This window comes from Anser anser (genome assembly GCF_964211835.1).
Source record: "Anser anser genome assembly, chromosome: 21".
NCBI classification, from domain to species: domain Eukaryota; kingdom Metazoa; phylum Chordata; class Aves; order Anseriformes; family Anatidae; genus Anser; species Anser anser.
Window position 1 is genome coordinate 7,035,843 of NC_139742.1, and position 25,121 is coordinate 7,060,963.

General features: G+C 57.4%; 1 long non-coding RNA gene across 1 annotated transcript; it reads left to right on the plus strand.

Moving 5' to 3' along the window:
• Positions 1–1,994: 1,994 nt before the first annotated feature.
• LOC310884762 lies at positions 1,995–24,159 on the plus strand. Its single transcript, XR_014574383.1, has 2 exons — positions 1,995–5,768; positions 6,058–24,159. It is a non-coding gene; the product is annotated as an uncharacterized lncRNA (long non-coding RNA).
• Positions 24,160–25,121: the final 962 nt, after the last annotated feature.

Consider the following 25,121-nt stretch of genomic DNA (forward strand, 5'->3'; position numbering starts at 1 on the left):
ATGCTGCCTCTCCCCCTTGTTTTGGGAGCCGCGTGTTGGCTGCGGCTGGTTTGGGGACTGCTTGGCTGCTTTCTTCGTTTGGGATCGAGGCGCAGGAGGCAATCTGTGTGGATAGCACGAGAAGTGCTCGCGCTACATACGAAAAGCTGCAGACTTGCTGGGGGGGGGGGGGGGGAGCGGGTTTGAAGTTGTATCTCCTCCAATAAATCAGCACAGCCTGGGCCTCCCTGCCCCCATCGGCGCCTGTGTGCGTGTGTTCAAGGGAAAATCCAAAAAAAAAAACCCCGAGGACTTTGTTTCGCCGATCCCCGCTCGGGTCGGCACGGCCTCGCACCGGGGCAGCAGTCGCTAAAACCCCGATAACGCCGTCGGCAGCAGCGAGCGGAGCGGGGCTCGCCTGCACCGGGTGCTGCTTCCCCGCTTCGGGTGCAAGCAGCAAGCTGTTCCTGCGCGTGGGCTACCGCCGCTGCCAGGAGAGCTATTCTCATTCAGGGGAGAGAAACGAGCCGTGCAGAAAGGAGGCACGTCTCGTGTCGATAGGCAGCACCTGCCAGCTCCGCCGGCACGCGGTGGCACCGCTGCGCATGGGGCCGGCTCGGGGAGGTTGGCTGCGGGCACGTGGGGCGTGCTGGGGTTGTACAGGGACCCCCCCCATGGCTAAATCGGCGCGAGCAGCCCCGGGTGGGATGCTGCACCACGACGTGCAGCAGGCGCAGGGTGCGACACGGTGCAGGATGCGGCCCGTTATAGCCGCCAGCGTCTCGTGTTGGTGTTGGGAGCGATGCCCCGCTGCTGCTCCCGAGGCATTTTCACACCCCCCCTTCTGGCCTGTAAAGAACAATGGTTTAGGGGAGGTTGGGCTGCTTTTGGGGTTTCTTTGTTCTCTTTAAGTTTTTTTTTTTGTTTTTTTTTTTTCCTCGGGTGGTGTTTGAAGCTGGCTGAGGATGCTTCACTTGCGCTGCGCAAGGAAGGGATTGTTTCAACCCTTCCCTTGCATCTTTCACTGGGAAACTCCTGGGAGTTAAAAAAAAAAAAAAAAAAGAAAAAAAAAAAAGAAACGTTGACGCTGACCTCTTGGAAAATTTCAGCCCCTGGTGGAGGTGGCTGTGTGTCGAGCGGAGCCCTTGAAGCCGCCGCCTGGGCGGAGGGTGCTGGAGCTGCTCAGCGCCGTAGCTCCAGGGCTCTGATTTTCGGCAGAGCGCGGCTGGCAGGGTGCCGAGCCGCGGGAGGGCCAGCCCGTCCCCGAGCACCTCCCTGGGTGCCGGATCTCCTGCCGATCTGGGATCCGCTCGAGTGTGTCCGCCTTGACGCCAGCCTGGGCAGGGACCCGTTCCGGGTGTCTCGGAGGGATTGCGTGCGTGTCCGGCCATCCCTCAGACAGCTTTGGGGACGCTTTGGGGACGGGAGCTGCCCGGGGGAGTGCTTTCACCCCCCCGGTTTGGCAGAAAGAAGCAAGCCAAGGGCAACCAGCCGGGGAAGAAGCAAGATTTTGCACCACATCTTTGGGGTGGGAGAGGAGACCTCAACTCCCAAGTGTCTCATTTTGCTGTACTCCCACCATTTCCCCCCCAAAAATAATCCTTCCCGTGGAGAAAAGGCCGTCTCGCCCCACGTCATCCTTGGGGAGGGAGGGGACCCCGAGTGTGCCGGGGCACAGCCCCCTCCTCTCCTTCTTCTGGGGGGGGGTCTGCAGGGTGCTGGGTGCCCCGCCGGAGCCCCGTGCCCTGCCGGATGTCGGGGAGCCAGAGGGGCCGCCCCGCAGCGCAGCTCCCGGCCCCGAACAATGGGGCCATTGAGGGCTGGAGCCGGGGGCTCGGCTCGGCCAGGCGGGCTGCGGGCTGCGGACGGGGAGGACAGCTGAGCTCGCTTGTTCCAGCCCGGCGGAGTCACAGCCCAAAATAGGAGCCGGGTGGCTCCTTCGGAGGCTGGGCTTCTTTATGCAGAGGCTGCGGCCTGTTTGCGTGTGGGGTTTTTGTGGGGTATTCGTGGCCTGGAGCTTGGGGGGGGTGGGTGGGAGGAAATGAAGGAGGGGGCCGGGCAGTTGTGTGAACTTATTTTTTTTTTTTTTTGGCGTGTGTTTAAAAAGGCAGAAGCGTTGGTATTTTTATCCCCCCCTAATTTCCTGTAGGTCCTTACGCTTCCCTGCAAAACGGGAGCCCTGCTGGTGCCAGTGCTGGAGTGATGGGGACGAGAGATGCGCTCAACAGCTGGTGGCACCAGGCTGTCCCCATTTTACGTGTGTGCCTATGTCTGTGTGCCATCCCAGTCGCTAATCCTGGGCTCCTCCGTGGCCGTCAGAGCTGCCTCCCACCCAGGGGTGCACGTGGGTGCCTGCAGGCAGCGTTTCCCCTTCCTTGCTCCCTCCGAGCCGCTCTCCGGCCGCGGAGACGGGGGCTGCCCGGCTCTGGTGCACACTGAGCACCTGCTGTGCCCAGCACATCCAAAAATTGCGCCTTTTCCACGTGTGCACGGGGATTTCAGGGCTCCATGGGAGGTGTTTGAAGAGGTGGTCTCGGTCGGAGCCTGCCCTGAGTCGTGCTGCTTAAACGCGGGTTGTATCTGCGTTGGGAGGGGTGTAAACGAGCGCGGTGTTGGGTCAGCTCCTTAACGAGCTGTGCTGCTCCCAATCTCGCCCTTGGAGGTGCGTGCGTCTCCCCAGCACAGCCGGGGATAGGATTTGGCCCGGTTATACCCGCGGTGCAAAAAGGACCGGAGGATGAATGGCCGATCACTTCTCGGGCCGGCAGGAGCCCTGGGTCCCCACCTCGCCTGCAGCCACAGCGCGGGGCAGACGGAGACACAGCTCAGCACCAGAATCCTCCCGATTCACCTCTCCCATCTCCCCATAAAATGCACCGTCAGCTCCGCCACCGGCGCTCAGCCTGCAGCCGAAAACCCTCCTGCCATCACCCCGAGCCTCGGGGGCCGCCTGGGGAGACTCCGGGGAGCTCAGCCTCCACCGTCAGCCTCCTCCCGGTGCGTCGGCCGGCCCGGGCACGGTTTTGGAGGCGGTTTTGGTGGAGCCCTGGCTGGTTTGGTTCCCTACCTGCCCGTGCATGTGGCTGAGCATCGTTTCGGGCCCCCCCAGCGGAGCCTGCGCGTTGGCTGCAGTTTCTATGGTTACTGCAGCGCCCGGGGAAGAGCATTTGGCTGGATGCTGGGGCTGGCAGGACCCGCGTCTCCCTCCGGATCCGCCAGAAACTTGACAGGGAGCCGGTGCGTGCGGGAGCGGCGGAGCAGGACAAAGAGGGGAGGGAAAGCCGAGGAGGAAAACTCAGCTCGTGCAGGGTACTGGGGTTGCCCCCAACAGGTTAGCCTCCGAACAGGCTTCAGAAAGGAATAAAAAGGGTGGGGGGAAAAAAAAAAATAAATAAAAGGATGATGAGAAAATTGCAGTTCTGGTGCTGGCGTGAAGGTGACATTTGTCGTAGCATCGCTGGCCGGCGAATCAGGGATCTAAACACATGGAAGTTTTAACTGCTGCCAGAGCCTGACTGTTCCTACCCACATTTGTCTTTTCCCTACCCTTTTTTCTTCTTATTTCATTCATTTAGGGTTTTTCAGTCTGATTTTCCTTCCCCACACGCAGGTTTCATCCTCGGACCTCTTTTTCCCTCTGGTGTTGGTTAGGTTAAAAGTTTGAGGCATGTTTAGCCCTCACCGCACGCAGGTGCCACTCGGGGCACCAGGAGGTGCCAATTAGGAACTGATGTGGCTTTTTGGGGGGTGTTTTTGCCCATCACAGCCTCAGACACCAGCATGGATGTGGCGGCATCGAGCTGCCTGCGTGCGTGGGCACCAACCCAGCTTGGTGTCAGCATCTGCAGTTGGGACCCTCCCGCCCCATCCTCTCATCTGCCCTGCCCCAAATTCACCCTAAATGTGCCTGGTATCGGGTTCAGCCTCGGAGGCTGGCCCTGCAGAGCCCTTTCTTTCCTTCTGGCTCGGCCACTTCACCTCCCCTGTGCTCCCTGCAGACAGGGCAGCGCCTCGGTGTGCCGTAATAGGCATCCTGATCCCCGCTGCTACGGGCAGGGTGTGGGGACAGGAATGAAAATAACTAGGGCAAAGGCTTGGGAGATGAAGGGCCCTCGTCCTGACCTGCTGGGGAGGTAACTGGGAGCACTGGTCTCCCTGTGCTTCCCAGGCGAGGCCGGCTCCTCGCCCGGTCCGACTGGCTCGCCCGTCTCCCCGGGGCCGAGGCTGGGGCAGGTGTCGGGGTGCGCTGGGTGCAGCCGTGCCCTGCGCAGGCAGCAGGGTCCAGGCAGGCAGGGGCAGGGGATCTGCGAGGTCCTGGCTGTCCCCAGAGCCACCGAGCAGCCAAAAAGCCTCTGCAAGGACAAGAAGCCTCACCCAGCCGTCGGTAACCCCGTGCCCCCGGGTGGAAGCAGAGGAGGAGGGATGGGGCGCGGGTGGGAGCCCGGCGGCTCTCCTGGCTTTGCACCAGGGCTCGGGGCTCGTGCTGCCTGCCCAGCCCTGCCTGCGGGGCCGCTGTGGGTAGCGTGGGGTGGCTGTCACGCGTGGGGCCAGCCCGGCTCCTCTCCCTCATCCTGCGTGGGTGGTGCCCGGGGAGACGTCTCCTGGCTTCTCCGGAGCCGTGCCCTAGTTTTGAGGCAGTCGCTGCCCGTCCCTGCCTGTCTGGCCCTTTCTTCTTGCCTGCCCTGTGTTCACCCATCACTGCTTGTGTTCCTGTCCCGTCCTTCACCGGCGAGGTTGGGTCAGCCCCAGCATCCCTGCCTGCCTGTCTGGGCCGGGTACCAGGGCTTGGGCAACGTTCAGGCTGCGGCTTCAGTGGTTTGGTTGCGTTGGAAAAGGCTCCCTCCTCTCCCGAGCCATGGCAGCATCTGTCTCTGTGGCTGGATGAAGACCAAACGCCCCTGGTCCTGAGCCTTCCCACCATGCACGGGCGCCTATGTGAAGCCCTAGGCTGGGCTCAGCTCTGTTGTGGGTTTTCCTGCGTCCCAAAGGACACGGGAGGAGCCGCGTCAGGTTGCATCACGTCTGTGACAGCGCTGTGTACGGAGCCAGCGTGAAAAGTCATATGTTCGTGTACCAAAAGTCTTCAGCCCCCCCCCTTTTTTTTTTTTTAATGCATTTAACTGGGATTTCCTTCATGTTGTGGGAAGGCTGAAGGAAGCAAAGATGGAAATGAGCCTCCGCCTGGTTGAGCCTGGGCTCCTCTCTCTGCCCAGGGTGCGGGAGCTGCTGATGCCAGGATGCGTCGGTGGCGAAGCTGCGGAGCTGAAGGGCTTGCGGAGGGCTTGCAGAGGTCCTGCAGAGCGGGGCGATGCTGAGGAAGCTGTGAGCTGGTGCAGTTGGTGCAGCCGTGTTTCTGCAGGCACAATGCTGTAGAAGTGTCTGAGGGGGGGTTGCACACACTGATGCTCTGCATTGCTTGCTCGTCTGGGCTCCCGCATCCTTTGGGTGGGACCAGCCTTTGAAGGGAGGTGGTGAAACAGAGCAAAAGGTCCTTTACCCCAGGTCCTGCCTGTGCTGGACCAGCGATGGATGCTGCAGCCCCAGCAGCCGTCTCGCTCCCCCCAGCACCTCCCAGGCTGCTGCCGTCACCGGAGCCGTCGGCGGGAGGCATGGGGTGTCTGTAGGCCCCCCGCTCTGAATCACCTGCTCAGCCCTTCAGTTGCCGGGACTTGCAGCTGCCTAAGCTGTGTTTACCCTTCCCCGCTCCTTTTTTCTCCCTTCTCCCCAGGCAGATTAAAGCCAGACAAGAAAGGGCAGAGACGCAGCTCCCCCTCGACAAGTCCCTGCAGGTGAGACGGAGCCGCTTGGCACGCACCGGAGCCACCTGGCCTCCCCGCTGCACCAAGCCTGGTGTGCAGCCGGGCAGGGGGAGCGGCCGGGCGCCTCGCCAGGGGCCGTGGGGTGGGAGCAGGGGCTGGGGATGCTGTGGGGAGAGGGACCGGCCTCGGCCAGGAGCCCCCTTCCCGGGGCTGCAGGCATCGAGCCGGGATGCTCCAGGCTGCATCGGTGGCTTGTGGTGGCTTTGGAATTGGAGCATCAAGCCCACGGTTGTCATATTTCCCTTTTTCTCCCTTCTAGCTTGCAGGAGGGAGACCCCGGAGGGTTAGCAGGGCGAAGCCTTTTGCAGCAGAGCAAAGCTTTTTGCTCGACTGAAGCCAGGAGAGAAGCGCCAGGTCTGCTCTAGCCCAGCACATCAAATGGCTGAGCCGGACCATGCACGCTCCCTGTGGGTTGTGCGGCCTTACCAAGCACCAAACATCCAGGCTGGCCTCTCCGGAGCCACGTCCCACCTCACCAGCAGGATCACGCCCGCAGCACCATCCACGTGCTCTCCCCGGGTTTCAGCGCGCCTGCGTGGGTGGCAGCGGGAGCAGCCTCTCGGGGCTGGCTGCAGCTCTGCCTGCAGGAGAGCCGCTTGGAAGGCAGCCTGGGCTTCGGGAGGAACGAAACTTTTACTGGAAATAAGGCTTTCCCCTCCGATTTATTTGCCTTGTCGCGAAGGCATCGCGGTCGATTCTGCTGAAGGAAATGAAAGGCGGTTTCAGTCCGCGTTCTTAAAAATCTCTGGATTGGTTTTGAGTCCGGTCAAAGGACGAAAGTTCTTGGCTGGTTTTTATTTCAAACCTCTCCTGCCCCACTTGTCTGCCTGGAGAGCCAAACCCCAAAGCACCTAGCTCCAAGGAGGGGAGCATTTTGCACATGGGCCAGTTTGTGTTCGTTTCAAGGCTGGTTTTACTTGCCGTAGGCAAATGTCACTGGGCTTTTTCTGGTGTCGCTTCGCTGTTCCCCAGCAGCTTCCTGAAGAAGCAGTAGGAAGCTGAACATGTACATACATCTCTGCAGCGCTCGGGTATTTCCAAGTGATGCAACTCAGATTCCTTCCCTCGCCACCCCCCTTCCCCTGCGTTTCAAACCCCGTTTTGGCCTCAAAGTTCAGCTTGGGGCTTTTTTTTTTTGTTACTGTTTCAGAGCTCTGGAGGCAGAGCGGGAGGAGGTGGGCAGCCCGGAGCGAGGGCGGTGCAGGCGGGGTGGCTGGGGAGGGAGAAGCTGCCCCGTCGGGGAGCCCTTGTTGCAGCCTGTAGGGCCGTCTGTGGCCGACCGTGTAACCCTCCCACGGTCAGGACCCACCAGCAGGTGAGAAATAATATCGGATATTTGCATGCTAGCTGAAACCTCTGGATCAGACTGGGAGCGTGCTGTTTCATGTGCGAGACCTGCTACCCTTCTCTAGGGAGATCTCCTTGAGCATGTGTTCAAACAACAGGTTGTCCTCCTCTGCTGGATGCTCCGTGAAGCTTGGCCATCGCTTGATGGAAATTTGCAGCTTCCTACCTGGCCACGGCTTCAGGTTGCGTGTGTCAGGGTGACACTGCGATGCTGCTTCCCTCCGTCCAGATGCGGATGCTCTGCTGTAAGGTTTTGCTTGCTGAGGCTTTCCCCTTGGATATTCTCCCCAAAACGTGTACTGTCAATGGGTTTGTGACAATAAACCAGCACGGGGTGGGGGACCATTTCCATTTTGCTCATCCTCAGCCTTCCCAGGAGGGCAGCACGGAGCCAAAGCCTGGTTGCTGCTTGCAGAAGGTGTAAGCAGGAGGGATCTGTCCAGTGGTTTGCTCTAGCGGGACATGAGGCTGGGATGGCGAGCTCAGAGAGGGGGAGGAGAGATGTTTTCCTGTCCACAGAGACCTTACAAGAAAAAATTCTGCCCTCCTACTGTATAGGACAAACCCTTCTGCATTAACCTGCCGGAAATTTCCAGTGAGGTTTGGGTTTTCTGAGGCCTGCTCTGGAGTAACCGGTGACAGTGCCTCCAGCCCGCGTGTGGGCTGAGCGGAGCCAACTCTCACCCTCTTGACTCAACGCGGGACTGATGTCTTGCTTACCCTGAAGGTGCCGGGCAGACCTGAGTTTCCTGGGGTCCTGCTGTTCCCCACGTTAGCTCCCGTTTTCACCTCGACGAAACCACGCAGCCGGGACCACCCGTGTCCTCTAGTCCCTGCGCGCTGCAGCTCGCTGGGCAATACCCCGTGTTTTCTGAGCCCTCGTGGCCACGCTCTGCACCTCGCCCACGTGTGTGGAGCTCTGCAGAGCCCTGATCTCGCCGTTCCTCCTGCTGCCGTGTTCCCGAAGCCCTCGGGGAAGGATTTTGGCCGGGCCCTGCAACCTGTGTATTTGTGGGGACCGGGATTCCCGGCACCGAGGTGGGGACGCGCGACAAGCCGGGCGTTTTTGCCTCTCCTTTAGCGTGGCTAAAGGCGGAGGCAGATTGGACGGCACGCTCGTTTCACTACACGGGGAACGTCTGATCCCAGGCACGCTGATTTCACAGCATTTAGCCGCACGTTTCCTGGGCAGGAGTTCTGCAAGTGCGGGTTTGGTGCTGCTTTGTGTTCCCTTATCAGATGGAGAGCGAGAAAACATCTGACACCAACACCGGGGCAGAGTGGGAGGAGAGGGAGAGTTTAAGTCCTTGGTCGAGTTGGTGGGAGCCGTTTCCCTCGCTGATTATGAATTCACTGTTGTAGCTTGGCTGGGTTTTGGTTGCAGGGAGCACAGTTGGGATCCCGCTGCCTCCAGCAGAACCAAAGCTGGCCCAAAGGGGACCAAAGGGGCCCTGGGTGCAGGAGAGACCCCACGGGAGAGGACCCAGCCTCATTCAGCCTCCTCTCCCGACGGGCCCATCCTCGTACCCGGTAATGGGTCAAACCTGGGAGCCGTGACTCAGCCTGAACTTTCAGTGGCTTTTGCACCTGGTGATTTAAATATCTGTCTGCAGGGGAGGTGAGCACCAAACGGCATCCCTGGGTACCTCCTCGAGAGGTTACCTTCCCCTTTCTCCCCTCCAGCTGTTTGCTCTCTCCCTCCTGCCGCTGCCTCCCACCTCCACCCCGGCTCAGAAGAATGGGGCACAAATGCTCCCACCTGAGCCGCTTCGGTGCGAGGGCTGGCAGCAGCCTCCTTTCAGCTCCTTGGGGAAAGGGGCTTTAGGGAAAGCTGCCAGGCTTTGCCCAGGAGCCATGGAGGAGAGCACGAGGGATGTTCCACCAGCAGCAGGAGCCTCGGGCGCAAGCGAGCAGCCGAAGGAGCCGCCGGGGGTGGCGGCGGTGCCGATAACATCCGGACCCACCCGAGGAGAGCGCATCTCCCGATGCTGTAAGTGCAGGGTTGGGACCTTTCGGTGCCAAGACGCCTCTGCTGAGTTCAGCAAGAGTTCAGGGCGCTGAGCCGCTCGCAGGAGTCGGGTCTGGTCGGAGGTGTGCCCGAGGCAGCGTGCCGGGGCTGCTGCCTGCTGGGCTGGGCGAGTCCCTTTCGGGTGGCTCCTGCCAAGGTTGCAGAGGCAGCGGGTGCAGAGCCTGTTCCAGTGCGAGAGGGAGTCTGCTGGAGCCAGCTGCTGAGCTGCGAAGCTCTTCCTGGGATGAGGGGATGGCTGAAAAGCCCCCCAATGGCCTTTAAAGAAGCGTAGCTGTAAAAGCCAGAGAGTCCCAGGGGAGCTGGAGCTTGTCCCCCCCTTCCTTTGCCGGCTGGCGGGGGGGCTGCGAGCGAAGCACCCCCATGGCTCCGTGCCGTGGTGACAGCGCTGTCACCCTGCCGCGGCCAGGGAGGCACTGATGCTCTGCGAGCATGCTCTTCCCTCCCTTTCATCTCTCTTTCCTCCTCCCGTGCCTCCCCCCCCCGCAGCCCCCCCCCCCAGCCTCGGTCCAGCTTTAAAACCTCCGGGCGAATCCTGCAAAATGGGGGGATTTCGCCCAGCTGCTCCCCTGCCCTCTCTGCTCTCTCACTCCCTTCGCTGTCTCTGGCCTGCTGGGTTTTGTGTTTCAGTTGTTATAAATAAAGCTCCAGGCACTGATTTGGGTATACAATGACACCTTGTGTTATTAGACAGCACAGGACAGACTTCGCAAGGGGAGCCCGCTCTCCCGCCCTCGCTCTGCTCCGCCAGAGCCCCGCGCGCGGCTGCGGGGTGGTGGCCGCAGGTGCTCCTGCCTCCCCGCCTCGCCTGCAGCCACGGCCCCCGGGGAAAAAAAAGGATCCCGGCCCCTGCTTGGGCTCGGCTGGCTTTAAAAATAGGTGGGTGGTGGGGGAAGTTTTATGCTTTTTTTTTTTTAAAAAAAAAAGGGAGCGTGGCTGAGGACGATGGGGAAGGGGAGGGATCCGGGCTGCCGCAGTTTCTGCACCCCCCCCCCAAAAAAAAAGAGGGTGGGACGTGTTTGCAGGGGTGAAACTGGGGATGCTGTTTGTTCCCTGTCACCTCAGCCCTGCTGGGGGGTGACCTGGGGGTTTCAACCTGTAGCTGTGCCTCCCGGCTCCTTTCCTGCCCATCCGTGGTGTGCCTGGCAGAGGTGGGGTCTGAGCATCCTTCCTCCCCCTGCACCACGGCCCCAGGGGTTTGTGCCACCTCATGCCAGCCATGCTCCTGTCTCTTTGCCCCCCTGGGGGGACCAGTACTGGTTGGACTGGGGGAAATCAAGAGTGATGTTGGGCCCCCCATGCCCATTTTTGGTTTCTCGGCATTTTTTCTCTTTCTTTGGTATCAGTGGTTCTACCCCAGCTTTACATCGAAAAGGCAAGTGCTGTGAATGTCTTCTTGGGGCATCTAGCACAGATATCTCACAGCTCCAAAAGGCCCTCCCTAAGCTGGTCTCACGTGCCTTCACACCCCAGTCTGAGGTTCCCAAGGGAGCTGCAAAGCTGAGAACTTGGGTGGGAGCCTCCAGCAGCTCTTTCCAGCGATCGCCTGAGTCTCACTTGTCAGCTTCTGTGTGCAGGGAGCTGCAGCAGGTCTCTGGGTGCCCAGGTTGAGGAATCTTGGAGGCACCGATTTAAAGGACAATAAATAAAAGTCCAGCCCGCAGTTAGGAGGCTGGCCTCTTTCATCAGGGCTGACTTGACTTATCCAGTTTATTTTAGTCCTTCTAAAAGTCTTCTTAGGACTTTTGGAAGTGTTTCTTGGTCACTATGCTGCGTGGGTCCGACTATTCCAATGTTACTGACATTCAGCGCATCGCTTGAACCATGGTTGGGAAGTCAACAAAGACATGGAAGGTGGAAAAATCTTTCTTGGAACCTGCTTTTGTGTTGGGTTTTGGGTTGTTTTTGTCTCTCTCTCTCGTGCCAGTGCTGGTGCAGGCTGCCGAAGCCGGTACCCCAGGACCTCCTTCTGGCAGAGGAGAGGCGCTTCACACTTGGCGGCGGTTGCCATGACCGTACAACCAGGCTCGGGCTGCTCTTTGCAAATTGCCCATACAAATTCCTCGTGAGCAAAAATTTGCGGTGGCGTTGCTGCCAGGATAACTGCTGTTCTCCCCTCTTTCCCTTCCTCCCCATCTCCTGGAAAAGAAAGCCAGATCATTTATAGCACGTGGGGTTTGGGTTTTGCAGCCTTGCCTTGTCTGCTTCGCTACAAACCCAGTCTTAAGGAGGAGGTACTAAATACCCTCTTTTTGTGGTTTGTGATGCCTGTGTTGCTTTATAAGGTAAATAACCAAACTATCCGATAAAACTCCAACGTTCTGCACATTAATAAAGTAATGGAGATATTTAACGTATGCAGTAAAACTGCTATTCCAGAGCCCTAGGCCCGCTTTAGCTGCCATAACAGGAGTGAATAAGATCTTTTCCTGCTTTTATTTATACACATATAATATCAAATATTACTGAGTTTTTGCTTGTTAATGTTAGCCAAAGGGGTTAAGAGATATAAAAAGGGATTTTGCAAACATATCAGGGGAGAAAGAGCAGAAGTAGACCCATTAATAAATGAGGGAGCTGAATTCAAGCAACGATACTGAAGCGACGAAGTTTCTGAGCTGCTTTTAAAATCAGTCTCTGGTAAAATCAGTGGAGACAATTAGGAGACCTTGTCAGATACAATCAGGGGCTCCAAAATAGAAAAGCAGCCCACGAGGCAACAGGCAGGCCGAGAGGAACGGTGGAACAAAGCCAGGGCTGGGGAAGTCAGGGGGGGAAATTCCCGTGGGCTCCCTGGACGCGGCGCTGGGAGGCTGTGGTGGCAGGTGGGGATGCCCCTGCTGCGGGGCTGCCACGGGCACCTTGCCGGGGTTGTGGCAGCAAGAGGAAAGCACGGGGCAAGGGGAGATGGAGGGAGAAAAATGGGTTGGTCTGGGCGATTTCCATATGTCCTGTCGGTGCGAGTCTCTTGTGAAGGTGCAGAGCAGGCACAGAGGAGACGTGGTGCTCAAATGGCTCCTGGCAGTGCACCTGAAGTTAAATGTTTGCTTCCACGGTGCCTGAAACAGTGCTCCAGGGCTGCTGGAAGAGCACATCATGGCAAGCACGAGGGCTTTTTTTGTGGGTCTCGGCAGCCCAAGGGAACTCCATGGATGTAACACCCCACAGCAAGTTTTTCCCAGTGCCTCCGGCCATCTCGCTGCGATTTCGGTGTGAAAACGTTGCAGGGAGGTGCTGGAGGTGAAAGGTGCAGGTGAGCAGGAGGAGGCTGAGGGACAGGGAACACCTTGTGGGTGTCCAGCACGCCATCCTCCAGCGTGGGGCTTTGCTCAGTGTAGTCCATATCACTGTTTCCAGCCCTCTCCCAAATGCTGGTGGATGTGTTCATTAGATGCAGATATGCAGATAGAAGCTGAAAATACCAAGGAGGAAAGGCAGAGAGAGAAAACCTGGGCAGGTTAGCTGTAAGAGGGCAGAAATAGCTATGTGACTTGGAAAATGGCAAGTGAGTATAAAGGCAAGAGAGATCCAGAAGGAAAGCTTCTTGGAGAAGAGCTGAGGAGCCAGAGGACTTGGGATGAACAGCAGCACGTGGCTGGAGAGCACAGCGTAAGCACTGGTCAAAACGGTGTTGGTGGGGATCTAGCTCTGAAGCCAGCTATGGTCACAGAGAAGCTCAAACCCTCTGTTGTGCATGTCTTGTGTAAAAGCAAGGTCTGCCTTTTGATATTTTTGGGGCAACAGATGCTGAGGCCACGTGTCAGACAGCCCTGGAGACACTACCCTCCTTCTTCCTCTCCTGCTTGCGCTCACAGCGCTGTTTCCCAGTGCCCAAGCCTGGGCGCTGCAATGACATTCAGGTGGAAACCCACTGGGAAGGGATTTGGAGAAAGGCACTGGGATGATACAGAGCCTGAGGGGTGAGTGTGGGAGGAGAGGTTCAAAGAATTTAGGTCCCGGATTCTGCTGGCTGTTTTGCAGGGGCTGTCCAGGACGTGGTGAACAACCAAAGCTCACCTTGGTTAGGTAGCGAGTGGCAGAGGCTGTCCCTGTTCTCTGTAAAATAAGGGTACAAATGCAAGGGAAGAGGCTTGGGGGTGCCCAGCCTTTAAAATTTCAAGCTAAGGTGGGAGCGACGTGATTGAATTGCACAAAGGAGGATGGAGGCTGAATAGCGGTTAAAAAAACAAATGAGCCAGCAGCAAGAAAGCGACTCGCAAACGAAACGCTGGCAGTGCCAGGTTTGAATTGTTTAAAACACGATTATGCAAAGCTCTCAGATTTAAAGATGTTTTGCAGGAGTGTGGTGAAGGGGTAGCTTTGCACCAGCCTTTTCTCGTTGCTCGCCCTGAATTCCTTTGGCTGAACTTGTTGGCATTGGAGGAATCGGTTCACGCAGAGCTCGGCCACGGTGTGGGGTTCGGAGCGGGGTTGCGGGTGGCAGAGCTCCCCGGGAGTTCCCTAACCCCCCCCCCCCCCACCATGAAGCTTATACATTTATCTATTTCTCCGCAGAAGGATGGGGATTTGGGATCTGAGCTCGATTCCGAGCTTGTGGGCTGTTAAGTAAATAGCTGAATTTCTGTTCCTCGGCTCTTCTGCCATGGGGACGGGTGCGTTCTGCTCCCTGCGCTCCGCTCTGCCTTCCTGCGGTCTCGTGCAGCTGCGGGGTGGCTCCTGCTCCCCGATGGTGGGTCAGACAGGCCTTTAGGTTGTGGGTATGGGAGGGGAAAACTGGGGCCGTGGAGCTCTGTAAAGGCATTGTTCCCACCAGCTGCCGAAAGCCACCTGTTGGAAATGTTTGAAGGCCACCGGACAGGCATCTTCCAGCGTCGCGTGCTTTATTTGTACAGGATCTCAGAGGAGACTGCCCTGGAAATGTAATACCGTGCGGGGATAACTCCTGGATTGTTGTGCCGTTGTGACCAGGAGGATCCTTGCAGGCGTAACGAGATAAGCAATCCTTTCCTTGCAGGAACGAGATGTAATTATGACCTCCCACGTGGTGGGGGCAACCGCCGGTGCAGGACTGAGCACCGGGGAGGTGTCGGTGGTGTCAGAGAGAGGCATCAGCCCCGGCTCTGTCAGCTCTTACCGGAGTCTGGTAGGGGTTAGACACCTCTCCCAGACCTGCCTTCTGTTTCACCCCATCCCTGCTCCTTTTTTCCTTCCTCTTCAGCTGTTTATGTCACGCATTTTAATAGACGCCTTCCCTGCATCCAGGTTTCCTCTCTGTGCCCTGCGCACTGCTCTCCCCTACTCCCCTAACGTCCCAGAGCTGTGCCCCGTGTGCCGGCATTGCCCTTGGTGAGTTTGGCCTCTGTGCCGTGGTGCCGACAGCCAGCCCTTCCCTACCACGCTGCTTGTGAGGCTCGGTGTCTTTTTTTTCTCCATCGTGTGACTAAAGTTTGTGCGAGTCTGTTCTGGTTTAAATGTAAAATATGCATTTGGGAGAGAGAGGGAGGCGTGCAGACCTCACCCCTCAAAGCCCAACCCATCCCCACTCCAAGACTTTCCAGAAGGAAAGGCAAATAAGAAGAACCTGACCCCGTTTCTTCCAAGTCTCATGATTTACAGACAGCTTTTTGGGCTTCTCTCTGGCAGTGGGCGGCCAGATTGGGACAAACTGCTGAGGGATACACATTTCTAGTGGTTTGCGCTCCTCGCCTCTTCCCCGCAGCCACCAGGGCAACTCATGGAGGTGGGCAGCGTGTTGGCTTCAGCAGCACCGCACACATTTAATCTCACGCGTGCCCATTTTAGGGGCTGGAAGCGTCAACTGAGCCTTGCCTGCATGTGGCTGACCTGCCTCCGCTGCCCCCGCTCCCAGCATTGCCTCCTCTCTCTGGGTGGCCCTGCGTGGCAAACAGATCCTGGGCTTGCAGAGCCAGGAGCACGTGGCTGGATTTAGCCAGATTTGGCTCTTTTTCCCTCTGCTGGGACCTGGCTGGCTGTGTGTGTGTGTGCTGGTGATGTCCCAAAGAGAAAGCGCCCAGCACCCCTGCATGGCGCAGGCGTGCGCGCGCACCAAGGGGGCTGCAGCTCCTTATGTCTCGCTCGAGTTTCTGATATAAAAGCTCTCCTCTGCCAGAGGAGACAAATTCCCTCGGTGGCCCAAAAGGAGCCGACCACCACCCGCTTTCACCCTGCGTGGGGACCCGTGGAGGTGTCCCACCGGGTGCCCCCCACTGCCCCGCGCCGCTGCCGGCTCCAGCCCGGCGGAAGCAGGAGCTCGCTGGTGAGCCGGGGAAAAAAGAGGCTGCAGCAAAGATGGAACAAACAGAATTTTTTTTTGCATCTAGAGGGGGAAGCACAGAGCTAAAAATAAAACGGGAAGATCAGTATCTGTCAGGCTGACGGCGGATTGGCTCTTTGGAAATGCATGTAATTACCAGGCTGTAGGTAGACATTTGCATGGAGCGAATAGCAAGCTACTGAGACAAGGTTACGCTTTAACCTTTAAGTCCTGAATCTGCTGGAAAACTAAGACAGAACTGCAGGAAATTAACTTAAATTAATAGAGTGGCTGTGGCTGTGCTACATGTTCCCTCGATGCATGTCACTTGGCGGCACCGAGCGCCTTGCTGCCCCTGTGCCCTGGCGCAGGGAGATGCTTTGGAAGCAAGTTTGTCATGCGTGGATCTCCTCCCTCGTTTGGGGATTCAGCCTGAGTGGGGAGAGGAGCTGTAGTTTCTTGTGGTCTGTGTGCCTCCTCCCGCAGCGTCCTTTGAGTTGGCAGTCTGCAAAGGGGCTGGGGGAAATTGGGCAAAGGGTGCGGGGTTGGGTGCGGGTGCAATCCGGCTGTGCCGATCCACGGCTCCCAGGTGGGAGAGCCAGGGAGGGGACGTGGTCAGGGGGATGGAGCTTTTGTCTGAGCTCTGTGTGCAGGACTCTGCAGGCAGTAATCCGTACTGAAATTGCACTGATCGGAGCAGAGATGGTCCCTTTGTGCGCGTGTTTGTGGGTGTGCAGAGCCTACGACTGTGGGCGTGGAACTGGTCCGGTGAAAAACCCAGAGAGAAACGCAAAACGTGCCTGCACGTTCCCACTCTGGGCTCCCATCGGGGCTGTTCACGCTCCCAGCCTTCCTCCCACCTCCTTACCCCCAGGACACCTTGCTCTTGCTGCTGCCCGTCCTCCCCAAGTTGGGCAGCCTGGGGATGGGGTGCGAGGGGGGGGAGATGCCGGGTGCTGGCCCCACCACTAGAGATGCTGCTGCCGTGGGACACGGGTATGAGCAGCTGGGTCTTGCTGAGGACAGGCTGGAGAAGCCGGCGGTGACACCCTGCCTTCTGCTGTCAGCGTGCAGCCTTGGTCCAGGAGGGGAGGGTTGGAGCATCCAGGTCTCGCTTGTCCCTGTGCTAGCTGTGAAGACAAGACAATAACCATCTCCAGAAATGCTGCCTTCTTCTCTTCTGCTGCCTTGTAGCCGAAGCTGAGCAGAGGCATTGTGGTGGGACCAGCTGGTGCAGGGCACGACCACCCAGCTCCCCAAAGGGCCAGGCCACCGGGAGCTCAAGCTGCTCCACTGGCTCCCCATCAGCTTCCGAAGCCAACGGAAGGCTCTGGCCCTAATCTTCAAAGCAACTGATGGAGGAAGTGCCAACAGCAGCAAAGGCAGGATTTGGTTCTGCGAGCAGCACGAGCTGCTCCTCTGAGACAACCCAGAGCAGGGCATGAAACCTAGGGGAGGAATCTCAGCTGGCCAGGACGTGGCAAAGGGGGGCAGCAGGCAGGGCTCCAGGGTTCTGGGGTTTTAGGGTTGGTTCCTTACCCCTTGGAGCAAGGTTCAGATGCCTGAACACCACGGGATCGCCAGCCCTGGTGCTCTGAGGAAGCAGAGGGACGCGGGGGCTTTGTCTGCCTCCAGTGACCTGTCTGTGAAAGATGGGTGAGTGCTGCCTCGCTTCTCGGGCTGGTTAGAGAGCAAGCACATGGGAGATGGTGAGACCTGTGAATTTAATGACAGCCTGAGATGTACTTCAGGCGTGAGAGGGAGCAATCTTCTGGGTGAGGCTGGGCGAATCTACCCCGTGATTGCCATTAGGGAACAACCCATCTTCTTCTGGCAGACGAGGGGACCTTCTTCCCTCCACCAGGCATCAAACCCAGCGGGTGCCTGACCCCTGATGCAGTAACCTCTGACGTGGAAGATGTTTCCACGCTCCAGCAGTGACCTGGGATAAATCCCAAAGCCTTTCTGCCTGGCTGCTGCTTGGTGGAGGATCAAATCGAGGTGATGAAGGTGTGAGGCTTGGCTCTCTGCGCACCGCCTCCCTTTCATGCCTCTCTCTGCTGAAAAGAAGAGTTAAAATAGTTCTGCTTTATGGCTTCTTTCCGATGAGAGTGTTGTGTGACAGGGACGTGAGGTTCAGATCTTCCCTCGTGCTTTGTTCTTAGCCCCAGCTGCCTGCCTGCACCTCTGTCGGAGGAGAGGGGACTGCGGCAGCTCCGCGCGTCGACGTCTTGAAGTTGTGCTGGAGTCAGATCTTGGAAAACTTTCCCTGCCCAAAGAGCACCCCACGCACTGAGCTCTTTGGAAATCTTGCTTTGATGGTTTCTTCCCCACCTTTTTGGAAATCCCCCTCTCAGCTCCCTGCCTGTTTGAACTCCTCGTTTTTTTTTTTTTTCCAGCTCTTCAGCCAGTGGTGTTTTTAACTCAGGGTGCAGCCTAGGAAAAAAAAAAAAAAACTGGAACACCCTGTTGTAACTGCAGGCTTCTCCTGCATGCAACATAGAAAGACCTTGAAGAAAGCCAGTTGTGCCCCAAATTCAGCCTGTTGTTTTTCCGGCTCTGTCGGTTGGCCTGATAAAAGCGACGGCCTCTCCCTGCAAACTCTGTCTGCCTCGGATCCACGCTCATTTTTTGGACATTGGTTCCTCATCAGCAATCTGAAAGCAAGAGCCCATCCCTTGTTGCAGCAGCACGAGGCAGAATTTAAGGTGGTCAGGTGTTGAAGAAGAGGGAAGGCTGCAGGGGTTTTTGGAGAGAGAGAGGTGCCTGCGGGAAGAACGGCCCCGAGGTTTCCAACGTGCCTTTGTCGAGCACGCACATGGAGAGGGTTGTCACTGCCCCTTGTTCCCACAGGAATTGCTGTCGCTTTGGCACCTCCTTCTAGGGTTCCCACTTTTGTCACCTGCTTGTGAAATTTTGGGGTAATTGTCCCTGGGGCCCAGCCACAGGGGAGAGCCCCAGGTCTTGGGGACCCCGTGGGGCTGAGCTGATTTGGAGGCAGCTCGTGAAACTCTGCTGTTCATCACGTGCTGCTTCATAGCACGTTCCAGTTGCCTTTCCAGTGCCACGCTGTCAACTTGGCGCGGGCAACACGTGCCAGATCTACCCGAACTAGCCATGAATTAGGCTTGGCGGGGCATACAGGACTGGCCAGGTCTGCTTGGCAGGGAGGTGGCGAGGGAGCGCACGTGAGCAGCGTGCCGAGACCTTCCCTTGGAGATCTCCCACCTCCAGCAAAGTCCACTGAGAAGCCTCCTGAGCAAGGTGCCGGCCCTGCATCCCCTTGCTTGGATATCCAGGGTGGTTGTTTTATTCCTTGTGGCTTTGGCACTCGCTTCCCATGACGGCTGGGCACCCGCAGCACGGTACGTGCCATCCCATGCCGTGTGGGACGCTCATTCCTGGGCCGTGCTCTCCCCGTGGCTGTGCTGCAGCCACCCTGGGCTGCTCTCAAGGCGTACCCATCCATATCACACCTGCATTCTCACTGCCACAACTTTAAATCCCCACCTCGACCAGCCTGGGAGAGCTGGGAGCACAACGTGAACCCAGCTGGCTTGGTCCAAGCGCCGAGCCCTGGGTCTGCTCTTGTGCTGGGCGTCCTTGCAACCTTGACGCAGCGACACGTTTTGTTTTGGTGGAAAGGAGCCGAAAGAATGAGGGGAAATGCTTACCCACTCATTTTTAATGAAGATCCTGACTTGGGGACAGATCCTTTGTGCAGATACGAATGTATTTATGCTGGTGGCACCTTGCCACCGACACAGCCGCTTACACGTTTTGTAACGTGACAGCAGCGCGTACGGGGCAGGACGGAGCACAACAGCCTGGGAGATCGGGGCTTGGCCTTTCCTGCCCCTGTTCTTCGTGGGGTTGCGCTGGCTGATACCAGCTTGGGAGAAGGTGCCTTGAGTTTTCTTTGATTTTTCTTTGATTTTTTTAGAGGAAGGCCGTGCTCTGGTGTTCAGTATTTGTTCCACACCCGCGGGACCGCTGCGTTAGGGGGTTCTGATGTGATGAACCCCTCGTGAAGCCCCCGAGCTGCAGGGCAGCAGGGATGTTGGGAAGCAGATGAAAATCCCAGCTTTCATCTTTTGTCCCAAATAGTATCCGAAGGAATTTGTACTATTTTTACTGTTTGTTTTTGTTTCTCCCCTCCCCTTCTAACTATGCACCTTAGCATTTTCTGCGCGCCCTGTCACTGGGATATCTCCACTTGGACTTTGAAACAGATTACTCAGCTTCATGGTTGTTTAGAATAGTTTTAAGTTATTTTTACTATCCAGCCCCATTTTCTATCATCATGCTGCAATTACTGGAGTGCCGACTCTGCAGGGGAACACTTGCTTCTTTTAAACAAATGGTTTCCTTCGGAATTAAAAAAAGAGTTCATGGAAACATTTCTGTGGGCCTTTGATTATTAATTTGTTACGGAGGGTCTAATTCTATCTTTATAAAAATACGAAATCTTAATTTTAGAAAACCTAAATTTGGAGGCCACTTTCGCACCGAGGCAGTTCCTTTAACACGGGCTGTGGGGCGTGTGCGTGTCTTTCTTGTTAAATGGCAAATCTGCTTTCCGCTGGCGCTGTTATGTGGTTAATCCTGTTGGGCCTGATCTGATCCTCCTGGCGCTGGCGAGAACCGAGCAGGGCTGAATATCGGCGCCGGACCGAGGGCAGCCACGGGGCTGGCTTGGACCCGCTGCCCCCAGAGCTGCTGCTGCTCTTTCTGCCTGCTGGAGCCAGGGGCTCAGCCCTGGGGTTCGGTGATTTTACCTGCTAGGAAGGGCTTCGTCCGTTTTTTTTCCCACTTAATCAAAAATGAAAAAAAAAAAATATATAAAAAAAGGGAAAAGTCTTTGCTGTTTTGTCGGATCCATAAATGTGATTTATTTATTTTTTTTTTTGCTCATGCAAGTGCAGCTGGCAACTGCTCAGACCAAGCTGGTTTCCAAACGGGGTGGCCCAGCCCTGCTCGGGGCATTTTCAGTTCACTCGCATGAGTTCAGGCACCACCCGGCTGCTGCTTTTTCAGGGAGAGGTGTGCTGGTGCCTGCCCCCGGTGACGTGCCGCCTCCTCCTGCCCTGGCTCTCAGGGACACAGGCGGTGGCTGCGCCTTGCGCAGGAGAGCAGAGCCAAGCGTCTTTGGGGGCGGAGGTCCAGAGAAACCCAGGACGGGTGGGATTTCCCTGGGCACGTAAGGATGGGGACAGGCTCTCGCCTGGTGTAAGCGCCCCCGTGCACATCCCTGCCTTCAAGTCTCAGGGGGATTCACTCCGACCCACCAAAACTGCATCTCGAGGGGTTTCTCCTCCACCAACATCGATGAGAAACCCTCCTTGCTAGCCACGATTTTAGGTGCTGGGGATGGAGGTGCCCTTGCCAGGCTGTGGCCGTCCCTTGGGAACCCCCATGGGGGCCAGCGTGCAGGGTGTGAGTTTCCCAGTCGTTGGCTCCGAGCAGAGGGGTGCTCGGGCACTGGGGAGGGCTCCGTGGTGCCTGGGGCTGTGCTGGGAGCACGTATGGCTTTTGGCCAGATTGTCCCCTGCCTCCCCCTTCGGGGCCATGGGAAGGCGAAGAGCAGAGCTGCGTTCCCAGGGATGTTTTAGGGTAGTGCATGGATTATTTTTTTTTTTAGGGAGGGAGGGATGCGGCGCGGCGCTGCTTGGCCTTTGGGTGGATTCCTCTCTCCCGCTGCCTCCCAGATCTCAAGGAGCCTCTCGCTGGTAGCGGGGAAGGGGTTAAGGCTTCCTCGCTGCCCAGCCTGGGAGCAGCCGCCGGCTGCTGCTGCTGTTGCTGCTGCGTTCCCCTTCCGGGGCTGCTGAGGTTTGCTGGTATGCGTGCAATGCGGCGCCGGCCGGCCGCGAGCACCCAGCCCTCGCCCGAGCGCTGCGAGACCTTCCCGGCACGGCCTCCCCTCCCCTGCTCTTCCCCCCCCCGGCGCTGAGCCATGGGGCTGGGGAGCTGGGACCTGCCGGGAGAGCAAAACCAGGGACTGGAGGAGAGCTGGAAAAGGGTCAAGGTGCCAAGCAGCATTTCCCTGAGCTCCCCCGCTTCGCTCGCCCAAAATGCTCGTGAGCGAGGGAGCGTCTCTGGGCACGTCCTGGTGCTGGCCCAAGGTTTTGTGGCTCGTCCGTGCTCACCTCTCTGCCTTTGTGATGCCACGGGTTGGGGACGGGGGGTGGCAAAGGGCTTTGGATGCCCCCAAAGGGTCTGGCAGCGTGTTTCGTGGGGGCTCCTGCTTCCTGGGGCACGGGAGAGGGGTTAGTGCAGACGCAGGCAGGAGCTGGAAAATTGCAGCCACGGCAGCAGAATTCAAGCCGAAACGTAGCGAGACGCCTCGGAGGGGGGATGCAGGCTGCCTGGAGTTCTCTCTGCACCAAAAATTTATATCCCTTATATAACTGGGGAAAAGCAAACAAAGAAACTTGTCTCCAAGTGGGAACGTGGTGTCACTGGGAGAAGTCCCCCAGCAAGAGCGAGCCCGCTGATTTACTCCCAGGGCTGTTAACTCTTCGGCAGAAGGGCGATGCTTTTACGGCTAAATTCTCAGACAAACGACTCTTGGATATTCCTGAAGAATTGTGCGCGTGGGTTGCCTAATTTAGGCAAGCGGCAGGCATAATTTTTCACTCTGGAGCTTTTTTTTTTTTGGTTTGCTGCGGCTCGAGGGCCGCGCTTTGCCTTTGATCCTCACGCAGCGCCGCCATCGACGCTGGCAGGAACCATATTGCGGAGCGAGGCTGTTACGCGGTGCTAATTTCGTAGGCTCAGATAACAGAGCCTCTCTAAAAATGTCGTTCGGGGCCACTCGTGGGGTGAGTTTGACATCGCTGACTTGTGCCGGGACGCCTCGCGCGCGCTCCTGGCCCTCCTGCCGGCAGCCGCCAGCATGGGGTGCACATGTGAGGCTGCCTCAAGGGGGGCGCAAAAGAATTTCCTTTTTTTTTTTTTTTTTTTCCCCTGCTGTCTTTTAATCTACCCCAAAGTGATAAATAAAGTCCCTGGCCCTCGACTGCTCCAGGCTGTCAGGCTGATGCCAAAATAAGATCAGTCAAAAAGGGCGCAAGGGGAGATAAGTCAGTAATGGAATAAAAAGAGGGCTTGGTTTGGGACAGTGGCTACACCATAACTTTCTTATTAACTACAGATAAGCTAAAAAAAGAAATTTATTCAACCAAAAGAGGCATTTCGGATGCCAGTGGCAATAGACCTGATGGTTGTGTTGTGTTTTTTTGTTTTTTTAATTTCTTGGCACGGGCAATTATCAAATTTAGCTACTTTGATATGAGCCTAATATCAACACAGTCAGTAATATATTTATATTTGCCAAATGACACTACTCAATAGGTTGTTTTCCTGTTGCTTTCCTGAACTCCACTTTCTTCTGACTTACGTCTCTGGTGAGACAAAGGCCCATTTCTGGGTGGAAATCCCCGGATTCCCCTTTGAGATCCTCACCGCTGCCCTTTCATGGGGGGGCAACGTGATTGCAAAAAATTTAATCAGACTATAATTAGCAGCGTAAAATAGCTACGTATCGCCGCTTGCTGTTGGGAACGGGGCCACTCTTGTGCGGGGTGCTGCACGAACGGCGGCACCGACTCTGCCCGGAGCATTTGTGCCGGCAAATCCCCAGCAGCTGACCCGGAGGGCTGGGATCGTGTGGCGCGAGCAAACAGCTCAGCTGGTGCCCGTTGCCACCGTAGCCTTACTTTGGGTTTAATTATTATATTTTTTTTTGTTCTTTCCCTATTTTTTTTAAGGGAATAGGGCCTCCGCGATCCAGTCTGTGCATGTGTGTGTACGTGCCTCTTTCTTTCTTTCTCTCTCTCTCTCCATTTGTTCCCGCCTCCCCCTGTTTTCTACCCAGCGACGAGTTTCAATTACGTTTGGCTGAAGGGTAGAGCTCTTGCACGGCTCCCGCAAGTCTTGTGAAAATGGGTGGGTGGCTAAAGAGGAGAGACTCGAGCGCTCGGTAACTGCGTGCGAACCCAACCCTTACGAGCCACCGGAGAATCCACGCTGGGAAGGCTGCTGGGAAGCGTGCTTCGTTCGCTTTTCTGGCCGGGGGGCTTGTTGGGAGCTTGGTAGAGGGGCAATTAAACACAGCCTTGATAACCATGGCTTGGGGGAACCTGGATGGAGTGGGGCTGGTGGGCAAGGTTCGCTGAAAATTCACACTCCCCTTTGGGGTCTGTAGGTGCAAGGGCAGGCGGGGGTGAGTCAGCCGCCTCCCGGCAGGCGGTGAGATTAAATCTGGCCCTAGCAGGGGGTAGCTGCTACAGGAGGAGGAGGGAGGCTCCAAGCCAGCGTTTCCCACAGGAACAGAGGGGCCGAGCCCTGCTGGGGTGAGGCTTGGTCAGCAGCAGGAGGTGGTGCCCGCAGTAACGGGGACACGGAGCTGCGTCCCGCCGCCCGTCTGCAGCCCTGGGACCTTCGGGGATGGGCAGCCGAGCCTGGCAAGCTCCCGGTGTCACAGCGGGAGGACAGAGCCAGCGGGATGTGACACAGAACGGCAGCTGCTGGTGCCTCCCCGTGTCCCTCCCCGCGGGACCTTTGTGCTTGGCTGGCTCGGAGCCCGCCGGGGTGCCCGCACCGGGCCCCGTCCTCGCCGTTCCTGCGGGTCCCGGAGCTCACCTCCGCTCCCCACGTGCGTTTTTTCAGCGCCGTGGTTGGGAAGTGAAAGCTGACACAAGTAAATACGTTGACAGCCTGTTTGCAGCCGGCAGGGAATGTAAATTATCTCATTTGAACGAGGCTAACGCGGAATCAAGCCGTTGGTCCCAAATATCCCTTATAAGTGCAGATGAGAAATATTCATGGCACCTTCACTCCCAGAATATTGCTTTTATCTTTGTGGCTCCTTGAGTGGCAACACGAAGTTCCTGATTTTGCACTTTTCATGCATCTGAACCTGCAGACTTTGAAATCAGTCGGTCTGCCTGTGTGATTTGCCTCGTTAGATCCATACCCTTGCAGGCACCTGGGGATGGTCTGCTCCATAACCTCACTGCGCTTGTCTGGGGGGTAACACCCCATCTCGGGAACATCCTTAAGCGGGACAGTGGGGTGGACGGAGGTGAGTTTGGGGTGGGTTGTGGGGCATGGGAGATCCCATGCAGAGGAGATGCCCATGGAAATACAGACCTGCGTGCGCAGTGCTGTGGCAGGGCAGATGCAAAGGGCCATGAGGCCAGCAGGGACTCCCAACAGCTTTGGTCCAAAGCCATTACTGGGAGCTGCGCTCTCCAGGCTCGGTGTCCCGCTTTTTGGAGCTGGCTGCAACTGGGATTGCACCCAGGGCCAAAGCAGGATGTGACTCTTCGTGCCCACTTCTCCGGGTTTCAGATGCCGAGCTGGGATGCGGAGGTTGGGCTTCTTCAGCACACCCGGGTGTCGCCTATTTCTTCCCTGGAGCCCTGCTCAGGCCATGTCAGGGAGCTCTCTGTGCCTGGAGCACCTGGCTCCAGCTCAAGCAAGGAGCCACGGGGTTGGCTTGGGATGGGGGGTCCCAGGAGCTCTCCCCCCAGGGACAGCAGCTGGAGGTGGAAACTCCCACCAGGGTCTCACCCTCCTATGCAGCAGCCTTTGCCCAGCGGGCAGCCTTTGCCAGGGAAGGCAGAAGGTCAGATCGTCTTCAAACCTTGACCGTGTTCGCGAGCAGCTGCCTTTCTGGCTTTGCTTTTTGCTCCGTAACAGGTTTTTCCCT